The 15704-nt window shown below is 39.8% G+C and overlaps 1 long non-coding RNA gene across 1 annotated transcript; it reads left to right on the top strand.

Moving 5' to 3' along the window:
• The first annotated feature begins 1926 nt into the window (after positions 1–1926).
• LOC131820738 (uncharacterized) lies at positions 1927–14445 on the top strand. The gene is made up of 3 exons (XR_009349759.1): positions 1927–2090; positions 11804–12095; positions 14235–14445. It is a non-coding gene; the product is annotated as an uncharacterized LOC131820738 (long non-coding RNA).
• The last annotated feature ends 1259 nt before the right edge of the window (positions 14446–15704 follow it).

The following is a 15704-nucleotide window of genomic DNA, read 5'->3' as shown; positions in this document are numbered from 1 at the left end:
TCAGTTGTGACATTAATAACACAGAGAGTGGAGAGAAGTAAAAGTGGGACATTATTATATGCAATTGAAGTTTTCAGCTTAAAATAGACTGTTACAAGATGTTTTATTGAAATCCCATGGTAACCACAAAGAAAATATCTGTTTTTAAGAGAAGTTTGTATTTAATAATTTAAAAATTATGATTCGCCACCTTTGAATTAATATACCATTTTCTGTCTATACTTCTAACTTGGCATTTAGAATGTAGCACATGTCATTACTAGTTCCCTTATTTATTTGTTCCTGATAGCTCATCTGCCCGAAGCTTCTTGAAAGCAGGACCATGTCTTATATGTCCCTACACACCTCAGCTTCATGTGAACTCTCTTAAGTCTTGTAGCCTTTTCCTTTTGTTACCCCCTACAGATCAAGAGGAACATAGTTTTGCTCAAAGCAAAGATTAAGAGAATGTAATTAATTATAGAAATACATGTGTCTTGGTCCTGGAAAACTGCTGATGTCTCACTACCAAGCCCTTTCATATATTTTCTCAATAGTTTGAAATATTCTTTCACTATCTCTCTCTTCTTACCAGAGTTATCTCTACTTAACCATAGGTCACACTTAAGATTCCAAGATTGCCAGTTTCTCTGGGAAGTCTTTCTTAAACTGCCCAGACTGACTTAGTGCTCCTACTGTCTCCCATATATTCTCTAACATCTTTTAAAAAATAATAGTTGGTTTAGTTGTTGGCTCCATGAAGTCAGAACTGTCTCTGTGTTGTTACTAATATTCAGCATTGTGCAATAGACATTCAGCTAAGGTTTGCTGAATAAGTGGTATCTCCTGGTTTCTATTTCCCTCTGCAACATACACCACTTTTCTCTTGCTACCAACTAATTTAACCTTTTCATCCTTTCCCTATAGTTTTTACTGAGCTCATAGTGTGTGCTTCCTTACAAAATTGACTTTGCCAATATCTTGATTCTTCCGATGCTGCTTACAACCACCATAGTCTCCTTTGGCCCTGACCCTTCCTCATGACCATTTTCTCCCCATTTTTTCCCCAAATCCTCAGTTTTGGGTCCTAATTCTAGTAATCTTCCAAGGCAAATTCCAGATGAAGAGAATCTGGTTTGTCCATCTCCTCTTCTCATTAGGCCATATTGTGGATTTGTTATACCTAGATATGGCAAGGGCAGGGTTACATAGCATTAAAATATGGCTGCCCAAGTCCCCTCTTTGGCAAGAAGCATCTTCTTTTGTAAAGTATTATAAGTGTAGCAACCATCATAACTGAAATGTATTGCACAATCGATTATGAAGGACTATATCATATTTTTTGCCAGTTGGTTTCTAAAAATGCATAATCTGAGATATTAAGAAATCAGATATTTTTTCCTCACAATGTACGTTCTGAAAGTGGTGAAACAAACACTGCCTTCCTTTCAGTGCCGTAGAAAACTGGCACAGAGAATTTGACTGACTAGCTGAAGATAGCACAAGTTAGTCAGAAACATGTTTACCATGAGGGGCAGGGGTCTTAATCTCCAGTTCTTGCATGCTGGGGCCTCTTCTACATTCTCAGTCAGGCTCTCTTTCACTTCTCAGTACCCAGAATGCCTCAGAGAGTTCCATTACCATACACTTTATGGAAAGGGTAAGAAACAAATGGGGAAGAAAGAAACAGGGAAGATTACTGATTGGGAGTCGTAAATGTTTGGCTTCAGATGTCTGTGGTTAGCCTCAAGTAATACAATCCAATTCTTCCTACTCCCTTTGCTCTCAGTAATGAATAACTAAGGCTATTAAGATTGAACAGAAATTTCTTTGCATTTATTTTTCTTTTGACCATGAAAAGTCTCATCGGGATGTTGCCATGGAGACCATGATGTCATAAGCAACACAATGTACTGCACTGAAACCCCAGAGAATCAAAGACAGGGCTTGATGGAAGAATTTTCTGGACTGGTTTATTGCACTTAACAAGAAAATGGAAACTTGACTTGAGAGAGAAAAAACATTTCTAAATGCTGCACACTGCTGGGGGTCAGTTGATGTGGTCAGTGAAAACGCCATGGAAGAAAGTGCCTCTTCAGACACACAAAGAGGTCAGAGTGAGGGGGTAAACAGAGTGTGTGACCAAACTGGCTGCATTTTGGACAGACTGTTCCCAAGCTGAGATGGTCCAATTTTGGATAACATAGCAAGACCTTTCTACTGAATTTTTAAGTCATGTTGAAAATTTACTGTCATATTTAATAAAAATAGGGAACTTATAGATGAAGTAAATCAGAATAGATGGGGCTTAGCAGAGTTTTGTGTGCACAGGATCACATGAGTTATGGTCTTATTCAGTGTCAAGTGTTGGGCACTATTCCCTTCCTTTACACTCAGTCCTCACCACCCAAGGTATTTCCTAGCTCACCATCAGAGGTGGGTTTTTTGTTTTGTTTTGTTTTGTTGTTGTTTTTGCTCCGGTCATTGCGCAAAACACAACTTTGCACAGAAGGAAAAAACGAACAAAATGAAACACAAAATGCAATCCTAAAGGAAAAAGCTTGAAGAAACAAAAAAGACCTGAGGACAGATCACTGGGAGTGATAGATTTGAAAAGCTGTAGGCTTGTTTACTAAAATAGGTGTTGAAAATGACAGAGGTGCATGATGAGCAGGTATGTACCTGTCAGAGAATCAGCATGTTCCTGATCTATTCTGAGATTATCTCAGATATATGGAGTGGTGCTAACTTCAATTTAAGAGTTTCAACTTCGCTTGAGTTCCTGAAATTTTTCGTGGAAAGGATTTTAAAGCATATGGGATTATATCAGGGTAGATTTTCTATAATAAAGAACTTTCTTTGTGAAGACATGTTCATTTCTTACCTTTTTGGGGGGGAGAGTGAAATTCATATAACATAAAATTCATCATCTTTAGGTGAACAATTCAGCAGCATTTAGTACATTTCGGCAGTGTTGTACATACACCACATCTACTTAGTTTCAAAACATTTTAACTACTCCCAAAATAAAGCCTTGTATCCATTAAGCTGTTACTCTCAGATCCTCCTTCCCTCCAGTCCTTGGCAGCTACCAATCCACTTTCTGTGTTAATGTAGTTACCTTTTCTGAATATTTCACACAAATGGAAACATAAAATTTGTAATCTTTTCTGTCTGGCATCTTACACTTAGCATGTTTTCCAGGTTCACCTTCATTGTAGCATGGATCAACTCTTCATTCCCTTTGTGGCTAAGTAATGTTTCATTATATGCATGAACAATAATTTGTTCATCCACCCATTCATTGCTGAACATGTAGATTATTTCTACTTTTTAGCTATTACGAGTAGTGCTGCTGTGAACATTTATGTACATGTACTTGTTTGAGTCTCTGTTTTCTGTTCTATGGGTCTATACCTAGCAGTGGAATTTCTGGATCTTATGACAACTCTATATTTAACTTCTTGAGAAATTGCCAAACTAATTTTCACAGTGATTGAGCCATTTCTGCATTTCCATCAGCAATTTATGAAGATTCCAATTCCTCCACATCTTCACCAACATTTGCTCTTTTCCACTTTTTATAGCCATCTAAGTGGGTGTGGAGTGATGTCATTGTAGTTTCAATTTGCGTATGAATGAGGACTATTTTTTCATGTTTGTTAGCCATTTGTTTATCTTCTTTTGAGAAATGTCTGTTCATATTCTCCTATTTTATTGAAGTTCTACATTATCTGCTTGTTTTTTTTTAACTTCTATAAAATGTCCAGAATAAAAGAGTTCCTTGCCGTCTCCTCGAAGTGCTTGCCTTCCTCTTCCTAACATCCTTTCAGCTTTATTCCTTAATAACGAGGTAACTGGTGTCAAATCATGCAAAGAATAGGGAACAATCAGCAAAATAATTACTGGGTGTGCCCTGAAGAAGGAAAGAAATGACTCTACCACTCTCTTCTGCTTTTGGCACTTCTGTGTAAGCCATTCAGCCATGTTCCAATCACTGTTATCTGGGCATCTTTCCTATTGCACAAGGTCACCTAAACTCAATTTCAATTTCTATTCTGTTAGATATTGATGCTGGTTCTCATACAAAAATTTTCTCATTGGACAGTGAGGTAATGGAGGTCAGAGAATCAATAGTTGCCGAAACTGTACAACTATTACCAGCAAGCAAGGACTAGAATCCAGGCCTCCTGATTCCTTTATCTGTGTTTATTTTACTGCACATCTCTGCCTCCACCCTGCATCAGGAAGAAGTGGAAGGGCAGGAAAAGCTTTCACTGGGGAGTGTTAGTAAAAAGCGAGAAAAACAAGAAATATCTTTCATGTCATTATTCTTCAAGAGTTACTGGCAGGGAGCAAGAGGTGACAGTGAAGATTAAATAGAATTTTTGCAGTTTCGTGGGGTTTCCACTGGAATGCCTTGAGGAACTCCAGCTGTTTCCTCATCTGGGCATGTTGAGGTTTTTTTCCCAGCTCGCTGTTTACTGCATGCATATAGCATAGAAGGGGATGTGAGATTCTGCTGCCTCACTGCTTTCCCTGCAGGTGACCTAATAACTTCTCCTTGCAGATCTAGTCCATGTGGGTGATACCCTCTGCCAGTGGAAACCTGTAGCTAAATAACAGAGGCTAGGCCAGAGAGAAGCAACCAAAGATATGGTTAACCTCCTTTACTTTTCTGCTAGACCGCTCCCCTGCTGAGGGGACATCGCCTATGTAGTTGCTGCCTGAGAGGCCTTTATACCTTCGGCATCCACCCTGAGTGAAGACTAGAAGAGCGCAGGCCTTGGAGTCAGAAAGTGAGGTCAGTGTTTGGCTCTCAGCTGCTAGTAACTAGGCATAGGACTGTGGACAAGTCGCTCAAACTCCATGAGCTTTACCCCCCCCCATAAAAGGGAAATGGCAGGAGGAGGAGTCAAGATGGCGGAGAAGTAGCAAGCTGAGACTGCTTCAGCTAGCCGGAGATCAGCTAGATAGCTTATCTAAAGATTGCAAACACCTGAAAATCCATCGGCAGATCGAAGAGAAGAAGAACAGCAATTCTGGAAACAGAAAAACAACCACTTTCTGAAAGGTAGGACCGGCGGAGAAGTGAATCCAAAGCGACGGGGAGCGACGGGAAGATAGACCCCGGGGGGAGGGGCCGGCTCCCGGCAAGCGGCGGAGCAACCGCGCACAAAATCAGGACTTTTAAAAGTCTGTTCCGCTGAGGGACATCGCTCCAGAGGCTAAACCGGGGCTAAGCCCACGCGGGGTCAGCGTGGCCTCAGGTCCCGCAGGGTCACAGAAGGATCGGGGGTGTCTGAGTGTCGCAGAGCTTGCGGGTATTGGAACGGGAAAGCCGGCTACAGAGACAGAGCCGACAGTAAGCTCGCAGCTCCGTGTTACCTTGAACCGGTCGCAGGCTCGGTGAGCTCGGAGCGCGGCCGGAGGTCAGGCAGACGGGAGTAACTGGGCGCTGTTCTCTGAGGGCGCACTGAGGAGTGGGGCCCTGGGCTCTCGGCTCCTCCAGGCTGGAGACCAGGAGGCCGCCATTTGTATTCCCGTCCTCTGGAACTCTACGGAAAGCGCTCAGGGAACAAAAGCTCCTGAAAGCAAACCCGAGCGGATTACTCAGCCCGGCCCCTCTTAAGGGCGGTGTAATTCCGCCTGGGGCAAAGACACTTGAGAATCACTACAACAGGCCCCTCCCCCAGAAGATCAACAAGAAATCCAGCCGAGACCAAGTTCACCTACCAAGGAGTGCGGTTTCAATACCAAGGAGAGCAGCAGAATTCCAGAGGAGGAGAAAGCCAAGCACGGAACTCATGGCTTTTTTCCTGTGATTTTTTTTAGTCTTGCAGTTAATTTAATTTTTTCTTTTTCATTTTTTTTTTTTTTCTCGCCTTCGGGTAAAATTTTTTTTTAACTGTTACCTTTTTCTTTTTTAACGATTTTTTACTAGTTTATCTAATATATATATATATTTTTTTTTACATTTTTCTTAGGTGTTTTCTTTCTTTAAAAATATTCTTTTCTTTTCTTTTTTTTTTTTTTCTTTTTTCTTTCTTCCTTTTTGAACCTCTTTTTATCCCCTTTCTCCCCACTCACGATTTTGGATCTCTTCTAATTTGGTTAAAGCATATTTTCCTGGGGTTGTTGCCACCCTTTTAGTATTTTACTTGCCCCTTCATTTACTCTTATCTGGACAAAATGACAAGACGGAAAAATTCAACACAAAAAAAAGAACAAGAGGCAGTACCGAAGGCTAGGGACCTAATCAATACAGACATCGGTAATATGTCAGATCTAGAGTTCAGAATGACAATTCTCAAGGTTCTAGCCGGGCTCGAAAAAGGCATGGAAGATATGAGAGAAACCCTCTCGAGAGATATAAAAGCCCTTTCTGGAGAAATAAAAGAACTAAAATCTAACCAAGGTGAAATCAAAAAAGCTATTAATGAGGTGCAATCAAAAATGGAGGCTCTAACTGCTAGGATAAATGAGGCAGAAGAAAGAATTAGTGATATAGAAGACCAAATGACAGAGAATAAAGAAGCTGAGCAAAAGAGGGACAAACAGCTACTGGACCACGAGGGGAGAATTCGAGAGATAAGTGACACCATAAGACGAAACAACATTAGAATAATTGGGATTCCAGAAGAAGAAGAAAGTGAGAGGGGAGCAGAAGGTATACTGGAGAGAATTATTGGGGAGAATTTCCCCAATATGGCAAAGGGAACGAGCATCAAAATTCAGGAGGTTCAGAGAATGCCCCTCAAAATCAATAAGAATAGGCCCACACCCCGTCACCTAATAGTAAAATTTACAAGTCTCAATGACAAAGAGAAAATCCTGAAAGCAGCCCGGGAAAAGAAGTCTGTAACATACAATGGTAAAAATATTAGATTGGCAGCTGACTTATCCACAGAGACCTGGCAGGCCAGAAAGAGCTGGCATGATATTTTCAGAGCACTAAACGAGAAAAACATGCAGCCAAGAATACTATATCCAGCTAGGCTATCATTGAAAATAGAAGGAGAGATTAAAAGCTTCCAGGACAAACAACAACTGAAAGAATTTGCAAATACCAAACCAGCTCTACAGGAAATATTGAAAGGGGTCCTCTAAGCAAAGAGAGAGCCTACAAGTGGTAGATCAGAAAGGAACAGAGACCTATACAGTAACAGTCACCTTACAGGCAATACAATGGCACTAAATTCATATCTCTCAATAGTTACCCTGAATGTGAATGGGCTAAATGCCCCTGTCAAAAGACACAGGGTATCAGAATGGATAAAAAAACAAAACCCATCTATATGTTGCCTCCAAGAAACACATTTTAAGCCCGAAGACACCTCCAGATTTAAAGTGAAGGGGTGGAAAAGAATTTACCATGCTAATGGACATCAGAAGAAAGCAGGAGTGGCAATCCTTATATCAGATCAATTAGATTTTAAGCCAAAGACTATAATAAGAGATGAGGAAGGACACTATATCATACTCAAAGGGTCTGTCCAACAAGAAGATTTAACAATTTTAAATATCTATGCCCCCAATGTGGGAGCAGCCAACTATATAAACCAATTAATAACAAAATCAAAGAAACACATCAACAATAATACAATAATAGTAGGGGACTTTAACACTCCCCTCACTGAAATGGACAGGTCATCCAAGCAAAAGATCAGCAAGGAAATAAAGGCCTTAAACGACACACTGGACCAGATGGACATCACAGATATATTCAGAATATTTCATCCCAAAGCAACAGAATACACATTCTTCTCTAGTGCACATGGAACATTCTCCAGAATAGATCACATCCTCGGTCCTAAATCAGGCCTCAACCGATATCAAAAGATTGGGATCATTCCCTGCATATTTTCAGACCACAATGCTCTAAAGCTAGAACTCAACCACAAAAGGAAGTTTGGAAAGAACCCAAATACATGGAGACTAAACAGTATCCTTCTAAAGAATGAATGGGTCAACCGGGAAATTAAAGAAGAATTGAAAAAAATCATGGAAACAAATGATAATGAAAATACAACGGTTCAAAATCTGTGGGACACAACAAAGGCAGTCCTGAGAGGAAAATATATAGCGGTACAAGCCTTTCTCAAGAAACAAGAAAGGTCTCAGGTACACAACCTAACCCTACACCTAAAGGAGCTGGAGAAAGAACAAGAAAGAAACCCTAAGCCCAGCAGGAGAAGAGAAATCATAAAGATCAGAGCAGAAATCAATGAAATAGAAACCAAAAAAACAATAGAACAAATCAACGAAACTAGGAGCTGGTTCTTTGAAAGAATTAATAAAATTGATAAACCCCTGGCCCGACTTATCAAAAAGAAAAGAGAAAGGACCCAAATAAATAAAATCATGAATGAAAGAGGAGAGATCACAACTAACACCAAAGAAATACAAACTATTATAAGAACATACTATGAGCAACTCTACGGCAATAAATTTGACAATCTGGAAGAAATGGATGCATTCCTAGAAACATATAAACTACCACAACTGAACCATGAAGAAATAGAAAGCCTGAACAGACCCATAACCAGTAAGGAGATTGAAACAGTCATTAAAAATCTCCAAACAAACAAAAGCCCAGGGCCAGACGGCTTCCCGGGGGAATTCTACCAAACATTTAAAGAAGAACTAATTCCTATTCTCCTGAAACTGTTCCAAAAAATAGAAATGGAAGGAAAACTTCCAAACTCATTTTATGAGGCCAGCATCACCTTGATCCCAAAACCAGACAAGGATCCCACCAAAAAAGAGAGCTATAGACCGATATCCTTGATGAACACAGATGCGAAAATTCTCACCAAAATACTAGCCAATAGGATTCAACAGTACATTAAAAAGATTATTCACCACGACCAAGTGGGATTTATTCCAGGGCTGCAAGGTTGGTTCAACATCCGCAAATCAGTCAATGTGATACAACACATCAATAAAAGAAAGAACAAGAACCATATGATACTCTCAATAGATGCTGAAAAAGCATTTGACAAAGTACAACATCCCTTCCTGATCAAAACTCTTCAAAGTGTAGGGATAGAGGGCACATACCTCAATATCATCAAAGCCATCTATGAAAAACCCACCGCAAATATCATTCTCAATGGAGAAAAACTGAAAGCTTTTCCGCTAAGGTCAGGAACACGGCAGGGATGTCCATTATCACCACTGCTATTCAACATCGTACTAGAGGTCCTAGCCTCAGCAATCAGACAACAAAAGGAAATTAAAGGCATCCAAATCGGCAAAGAAGAAGTCAAATTATCACTCTTCGCAGATGATATGATACTATATGTGGAAAACCCAAAAGACTCCACTCCAAAACTGCTAGAACTTATACAGGAATTCAGTAAAGTGTCAGGATATAAAATCAATGCACAGAAATCAGTTGCATTTCTCTACACCAACAGCAAGACAGAAGAAAGAGATATTAAGGAGTCAATCCCATTTAAAATTGCATCCAAAACCATAAGATACCTAGGAATAAACCTAACCAAAGAGACACAGAATCTATACTCAGAAAACTATAAAGTACTCATGAAAGAAATTGAGGAAGACACAAAGAAATGGAAAAATGTTCCATGCTCCTGGATTGGAAGAATAAATATTGTGAAAATGTCTATGCTACCTAAAGCAATCTACACATTTAATGCAATTCCTATCAAAGTACCATCCATCTTTTTCAAAGAAATGGAACAAATAATGCTAAAATTTATATGGAACCAGAAAAGACCTCGAATAGCCAAAGGGATATTGAAAAAGAAAGCCAACGTTGGTGGCATCACAATTCCGGACTTCAAGCTCTATTACAAAGCTGTCATCATCAAGACAGCATGGTACTGGCACAAAAACAGACACATAGATCAATGGAACAGAATAGAGAGCCCAGAAATAGACCCTCAAATCTATGGTCAACTAATCTTCGACAAAGCAGGAAAGAATGTCCAATGGAAAAAAGACAGCCTTTTCAATAAATGGTGCTGGGAAAATTGGACAGCCACATGCAGAAAAATGAAATTGGACCATTTCCTTACACCACACACAAAAATAGACTCAAAATGGATGAAGGATCTCAATGTACGAAAGGAATCCATCAAAATCCTTGAGGAGAACACGGGCAGCAACCTCTTCGACCTCTGCCGCAGCAACATCTTCCTAGGAACAACGCAAAAGGCAAGGGAAGCAAGGGAAAAAATGAACTACTGGGATTTCATCAAGATCAAAAGCTTTTGCACAGCAAAGGAAACAGTTAACAAAATCAAAAGACAACTGACAGAATGGGAGAAGATATTTGCAAACGACATATCAGATAAAGGACTAGTGTCCAGAATCTATAAAGAACTTAGCAAACTCAACACCCAAAGAACAAATAATCCAATCAAGAAATGGGCAGAAGACATGAACAGACATTTCTGCAAAGAAGACATCCAGATGGCGAACAGACACATGAAAAAGTGCTCCATATCACTCGGCATCAGGGAAATACAAATCAAAACCACAATGAGATATCACCTCACACCAGTCAGAATGGCTAAAATCAACAAATCAGGAAATGACAGATGCTGGCGAGGATGTGGAGAAAGGGGAACCCTCCTACACTGTTGGTGGGAATGCAAGCTGGTGCAGCCACTCTGGAAAACAGCATGGAGGTTCCTCAAAATGTTGAAAATAGAACTGCCCTATGACCCAGCAATTGCACTATTGGGTATTTACCCTAAAGATACAAATGTAGTGATCCAAAGGGACACATGCACCCGAATGTTTATAGCAGCAATGTCCACAATAGCCAAACTATGGAAAGAACCTAGATGTCCATCAACAGATGAATGGATCAAGAAGATGTGGTATATATACACAATGGAATACTATGCAGCCATCAAAAGAAATGAAATCTTGCCATTTGCAACAACATGGATGGAACTAGAGCGTATCATGCTTAGCGAAATAAGTCAAGCAGAGAAAGACAACTATCATATGATCTCCCTGATATGAGGAAGTGGTGATGCAACATGGAGGCTTAAGTGGGTAGAAGAAGAATAAATGAAACAAGATGGGATTGGGAGGGAGACAAACCATAAGTGACTCTTAATCTCACGAAACAAACTGAGGGTTGCCGGGGGGAGGGGGTTTGAGAGAAGGGGGTGGGATTATGGACATTGGGGAGGGTATGTGATTTGGTGAGTGCTGTGAAGTGTGTAAACCTGGTGATTCACAGACCTGTACCCCTGGGGATAAAAATATATGTTTATAAAAAATTAAAAATTAAAAAAAAAAAAAAAAAAAAAAGAAAACTGAATGAAGGATTTATGGAAACTTTGTATATTTGTCAACTGCTCCATAAATCTTGAACTCTTCAAAAACTACATTTATTTTAAAATATTACTAACATTTAAAAAATACCTAATCTGAATCACAAGAGACTATGGACTCTGAAAAACAATCTGAGGGGTTTGAAGGGGCAGGGGGTGGGAGGTCGGGGTACCAGGTGGTGGGTATTATAGAGGGCACAGATTGCATGGAGCACTGGGTATGGTGAAAAAATAATGAATACTGTTTTTCTAAAAATAAATAAATTAATTTAAAAAATAAAAAAATAAAAAAAAAAAAAAGGGAAATGGCAATATGTATCATCTCTTATAAAAATAAGATGCACAGACCTGTACCCCTGGGGATAAAAATATATGTTTATAAAAATAAGATGAGATATTGTAAGTAAAACACTAGTACATGTGTACGTACATATACATATACTGTCTAGAACTTAGTTTGTGCAAATAAGTGGTGATTCCACCTTTACTTCCTTTTGCTTCAGCCCTTGCTCTCCTGACCAACCTGAGTGGACAGCCCACCTGAGCTCTAAGTACGTGATGGGAAGGACTCACCTGGATGGCCTGCATTATCTGGACCACAGGACAGCAGCGCCTCCCCAGCCTGGCCTGAATACTGAGACAGCTACTTTCAAGTCCTCAGCTGCCATGACCCATCAGCAATAATCACTAAACCAACCCTTCCTCCCTTGCCCAGACTCACTTTATTCAGAGTCTCATTGGACTTGTGAACTGTCTTTCACTCCACTGGTGATGGAAAACATTTGCTTTTTTCAGGTAAGAGAAAACCTACCTATCAATAACAAGGTTGGAAGAGTTTCCTTAATTGCATTCCAAAGCTTAGTATTTAACTCTAGATTTTCTATTATTCTATATGTTGGCTTTAGGATTCCTATCTCAACACCTTAAGTCAGACTGTAAACTCTCCAGAAGGAAGAGATGCCTTATATTACAATATTCTCACGTTGTGCCTAGCACAATGTATTCAAGAACCGCCTCTTTACTTCACTGAGAGCCAGTTTGGGTAGAGATCAAATGTACCTCAAGCTAAAAGAATTCATTGAATAGTGGCAAAAAGTTTAAGGTGAAGCTGTAAGCCTGGGTCTGGTCCAAATCTGTAAGACTGGATAGATTTTTAACTTGTAGGAGAAAGAAAGAACATTAAGGAGTTAAATGAAAAGAACCAGGAGCATATCTTTGCTGAAATCCTGGAGACTACAGGTCTCCTCCACAGAATTCTTTAGTGCTTCCTGTCTATGCCCCGATTTGGCATATAAGCTCATTAGAATGGTTATCATTTTATGCATACATACCTTAGCCTTGAACTGTTGGAGACCAAGAACCATATCCTTTTGATCTTTGTACCCTGCCTGTCTAACATAGTGCTGGCCACATTCTGAAGGCTCAATAAATGGGGTAGTTGATGGTGATTGGCATATTCTGTCCTTGAAGTTGAGGTGACATTGAGATGTCCACCAGAGCTTAGAAATAAGACTTCTCTCTGAAGGTTACGCCAATAAATCAGTTCTTGATCTGTTATCTCTAGAAAACACTTTGTAAAACATTATGTTCTGCAAGCAAAAGATCAGGGACAGGAAAATGAATAACTGCATTCATGGGTAAAAAAAAAAAGAAAAAAGAAAAAACCTGAAGCCTAATCAACGCTATTATTTTTATTTGTTTTTAAAGAGAGAATGTGCGGGCACCAAGAAAATGGTGCCCATGGAGCCTAGAAAGTGAGACCTTGTCAATGATAGTCCCACACTGTTCTGAGCAGAGAATATGACAGGGCCACCAGAATGTTCTCTGACTTGGTGGTGTCACTGTTCTTTGAGCTGCCCGAGGGTCTGGACCAGAGTATCTCAGTTTTTATTACTAAGCTGTCAGTTCCATCCAAGAAGAGGCTGTCTAGTTTATCATCGTGTCCTTGGCATCTATCATGGTGCCTGACATGTGACAGGTACTCAAATATTTATTGAATTAATGAATATTTCTTTTTTTAAAATATTAAAACTTCCCTTTCCTTTAGGGTAACTTGAAATTAAATTTGATTCAATATATATATGAATCAAATTTAAATAATTACAAATTGAATATGTTGTTGTTGTTGCTGTTTTCAGTATTATGCATCCCACTTCCTCCTGGAAAGCCTTACTTGCTATTCAAGGACAGCAGGCCTCTCACTCCCCTTTTCAAAAGCCACCAGAGGTCCTTTGGTTTAGGAACCACCAGTCTGGATGTCTATGGTCTATCCTTTGAATCTGTGCTCATCAAGGAACCTCTGGATCATTATAGTATTTTGTCATTTCTAAGAAGTGATGCATATATTTTTATACTTCTTTGTTTATAACATTCAGAAGTATCTTGTAAAGAGCATATTTAATACAGTACTGGTCTTTTTTAAAAAAATGGTTCTCTAAAAAAAAGTGGTAATTAATCCATGATGTAATCTAATTATCAGTAATATTTAAAAATTACAGAAATATAGTAACTCAACTTCTTTTGTACTTTAATACCAGGAATAGGGAGCATAGATGATAGTTTTATAAAATCCAGAAACTGGAAAGAAATAACTACTTTATAAATGAATAATTCAAATTCCGATTTACATATCCACCTCCGAGAGCTCTATTATCTTGATTAGGACCCGAGAGCTGATCCAATCTGAGACACTGAGCAAATGGAGTTCCTAGTGACACAGTCTGTTTTCCCCAGTGACTGATGAGGCCTCTCTGGGCACTAGGGCTTCTTCTTTCCTCCCTTGTATCAGCTTTGTCATACCAAAACATGGCAATTTGATTTGGACCTAAATCTCTTCTATCATAACTAGGCAAAGTAATAGATATTCTCAGGACCATCACTCTTAAGTAGTCATAAGATCAGTAATATAGTATTTTTTTCTCAAAATCTATTCAGTGAACATCTAAGCCACACCCTCCTACTCAAAATAAACCATCTCCAAATATCCCACCATCTGCCACCTGTTTCTTCTACATTTCCCCCTGGTTCCTGATGCTGGGTCACCAAGGTTACACCCCAACTGTTCCGATGATAGCTGGGTGCCAGTGCTGTCCCGTGGAGAATGCACAAGCCACCTTCACTAGGAACTGCTTCCTCCAGATCCAGAGACCCCAGAACAATAAATGTTAATTTACATCTTTGTAGTTTCATACTGTGACTCTCAATGACACAACTTTTATTGCACTTTGAATCCCTCTTCCAAAGACTGTCAAACTCTGAAAGTACAGTACTGGGATTCTGATGGTCTCCTCAACACTTGAAGCTCTTCCCCTTAGTTAGCACCCAGGCTGTACTGCTGTTACAAAGAAACAAATGGTGGCTTAAATAAGAGAAGAGTGTATTTCTATCATTGCATAATCCAGAGGTAAGCAGTTCTGCCATCTTGAACATCCTGATTCATACCAGAGTCCCAGGCACATGCTCCAGCTGTCACCGGGGACTCACGGCTGGTGGGGAGGTGTGAGTAGAGTGATAGGGGTCAGTCCTTTTCCTCCTTCTCAGCACAAAGCTTGTACATCCTGACTTTGTATCCAAGCAGGCAGTTCACTCCACATACTAGAAGAGTTAAATGCCAGCTACTGTTTTATAAAGAGGAGAGATTTTTTCTATTTTTTTTTTCCGTGATGTATTGTCACTGCCCATCCAGTTCTTGCTCCCCAAGCAGAGGGATGCCTGGAAGGCCCATACACATAAAGGTACTCAGACTAATCTGAATTAGGCAGATCTCCATAGCACCCACTTAAAAGTAATGAGAATCAAAGAAGGAAAGTGAATAAAACACATACTAGGAAACAAATTCATTTTATTTATTATTCATTATTTTGTAAAACATAGGTTCTGCACTTGGCACTGGGCATACAGGTGAATTAGGCAGGCACAGTTTCTGTGCTGGACATCTATACCCAGTCTCCAATTTTCTCCACCCTCCCCTCTGTTAGATAATGTCAGTGGGCTCCCTTGTCCTTGGGTCCCCAGCAGAAACTGGAGTGAGAGAAGAGAGAGTGAAGTAGAGGGTATCTGTGACCCTGGCTCTCTTCCTGTGAAGTCAGCTTGAGTTGGCATGTCCTTCAGTCAAAGCACCTGTTCCACTCAGAAGGTTCCTCTGCATTTGATTGTTTTACTCCAGCTTCAGGGACTACTCCCTTCTCTCAAGAGGTGATAGAAGGGAGCCCCAAGTTCTGATGTATAACTAAGGTGATTGCATCATCCTAGATATCTAAGATTTCTTTCAGCTCAAACACTTTCCAGCTCCAATGTTCTATGGTTCTATGCAAGAAAGTAAACAGGAATATATGGTATTTCCTGAGAAGTTGCAGAGCACATTTTGGTAAAACAAAATAGTCATGATTTTTACAGCCCTGTATG

Source organism: Mustela lutreola, chromosome 1 (genome assembly GCF_030435805.1).
Source record: "Mustela lutreola isolate mMusLut2 chromosome 1, mMusLut2.pri, whole genome shotgun sequence".
Classification (NCBI taxonomy): domain Eukaryota; kingdom Metazoa; phylum Chordata; class Mammalia; order Carnivora; family Mustelidae; genus Mustela; species Mustela lutreola.
The sequence above is the reverse complement of the archived record's forward strand: the minus strand, read 5'-3'. Positions and strand labels throughout refer to the sequence as shown.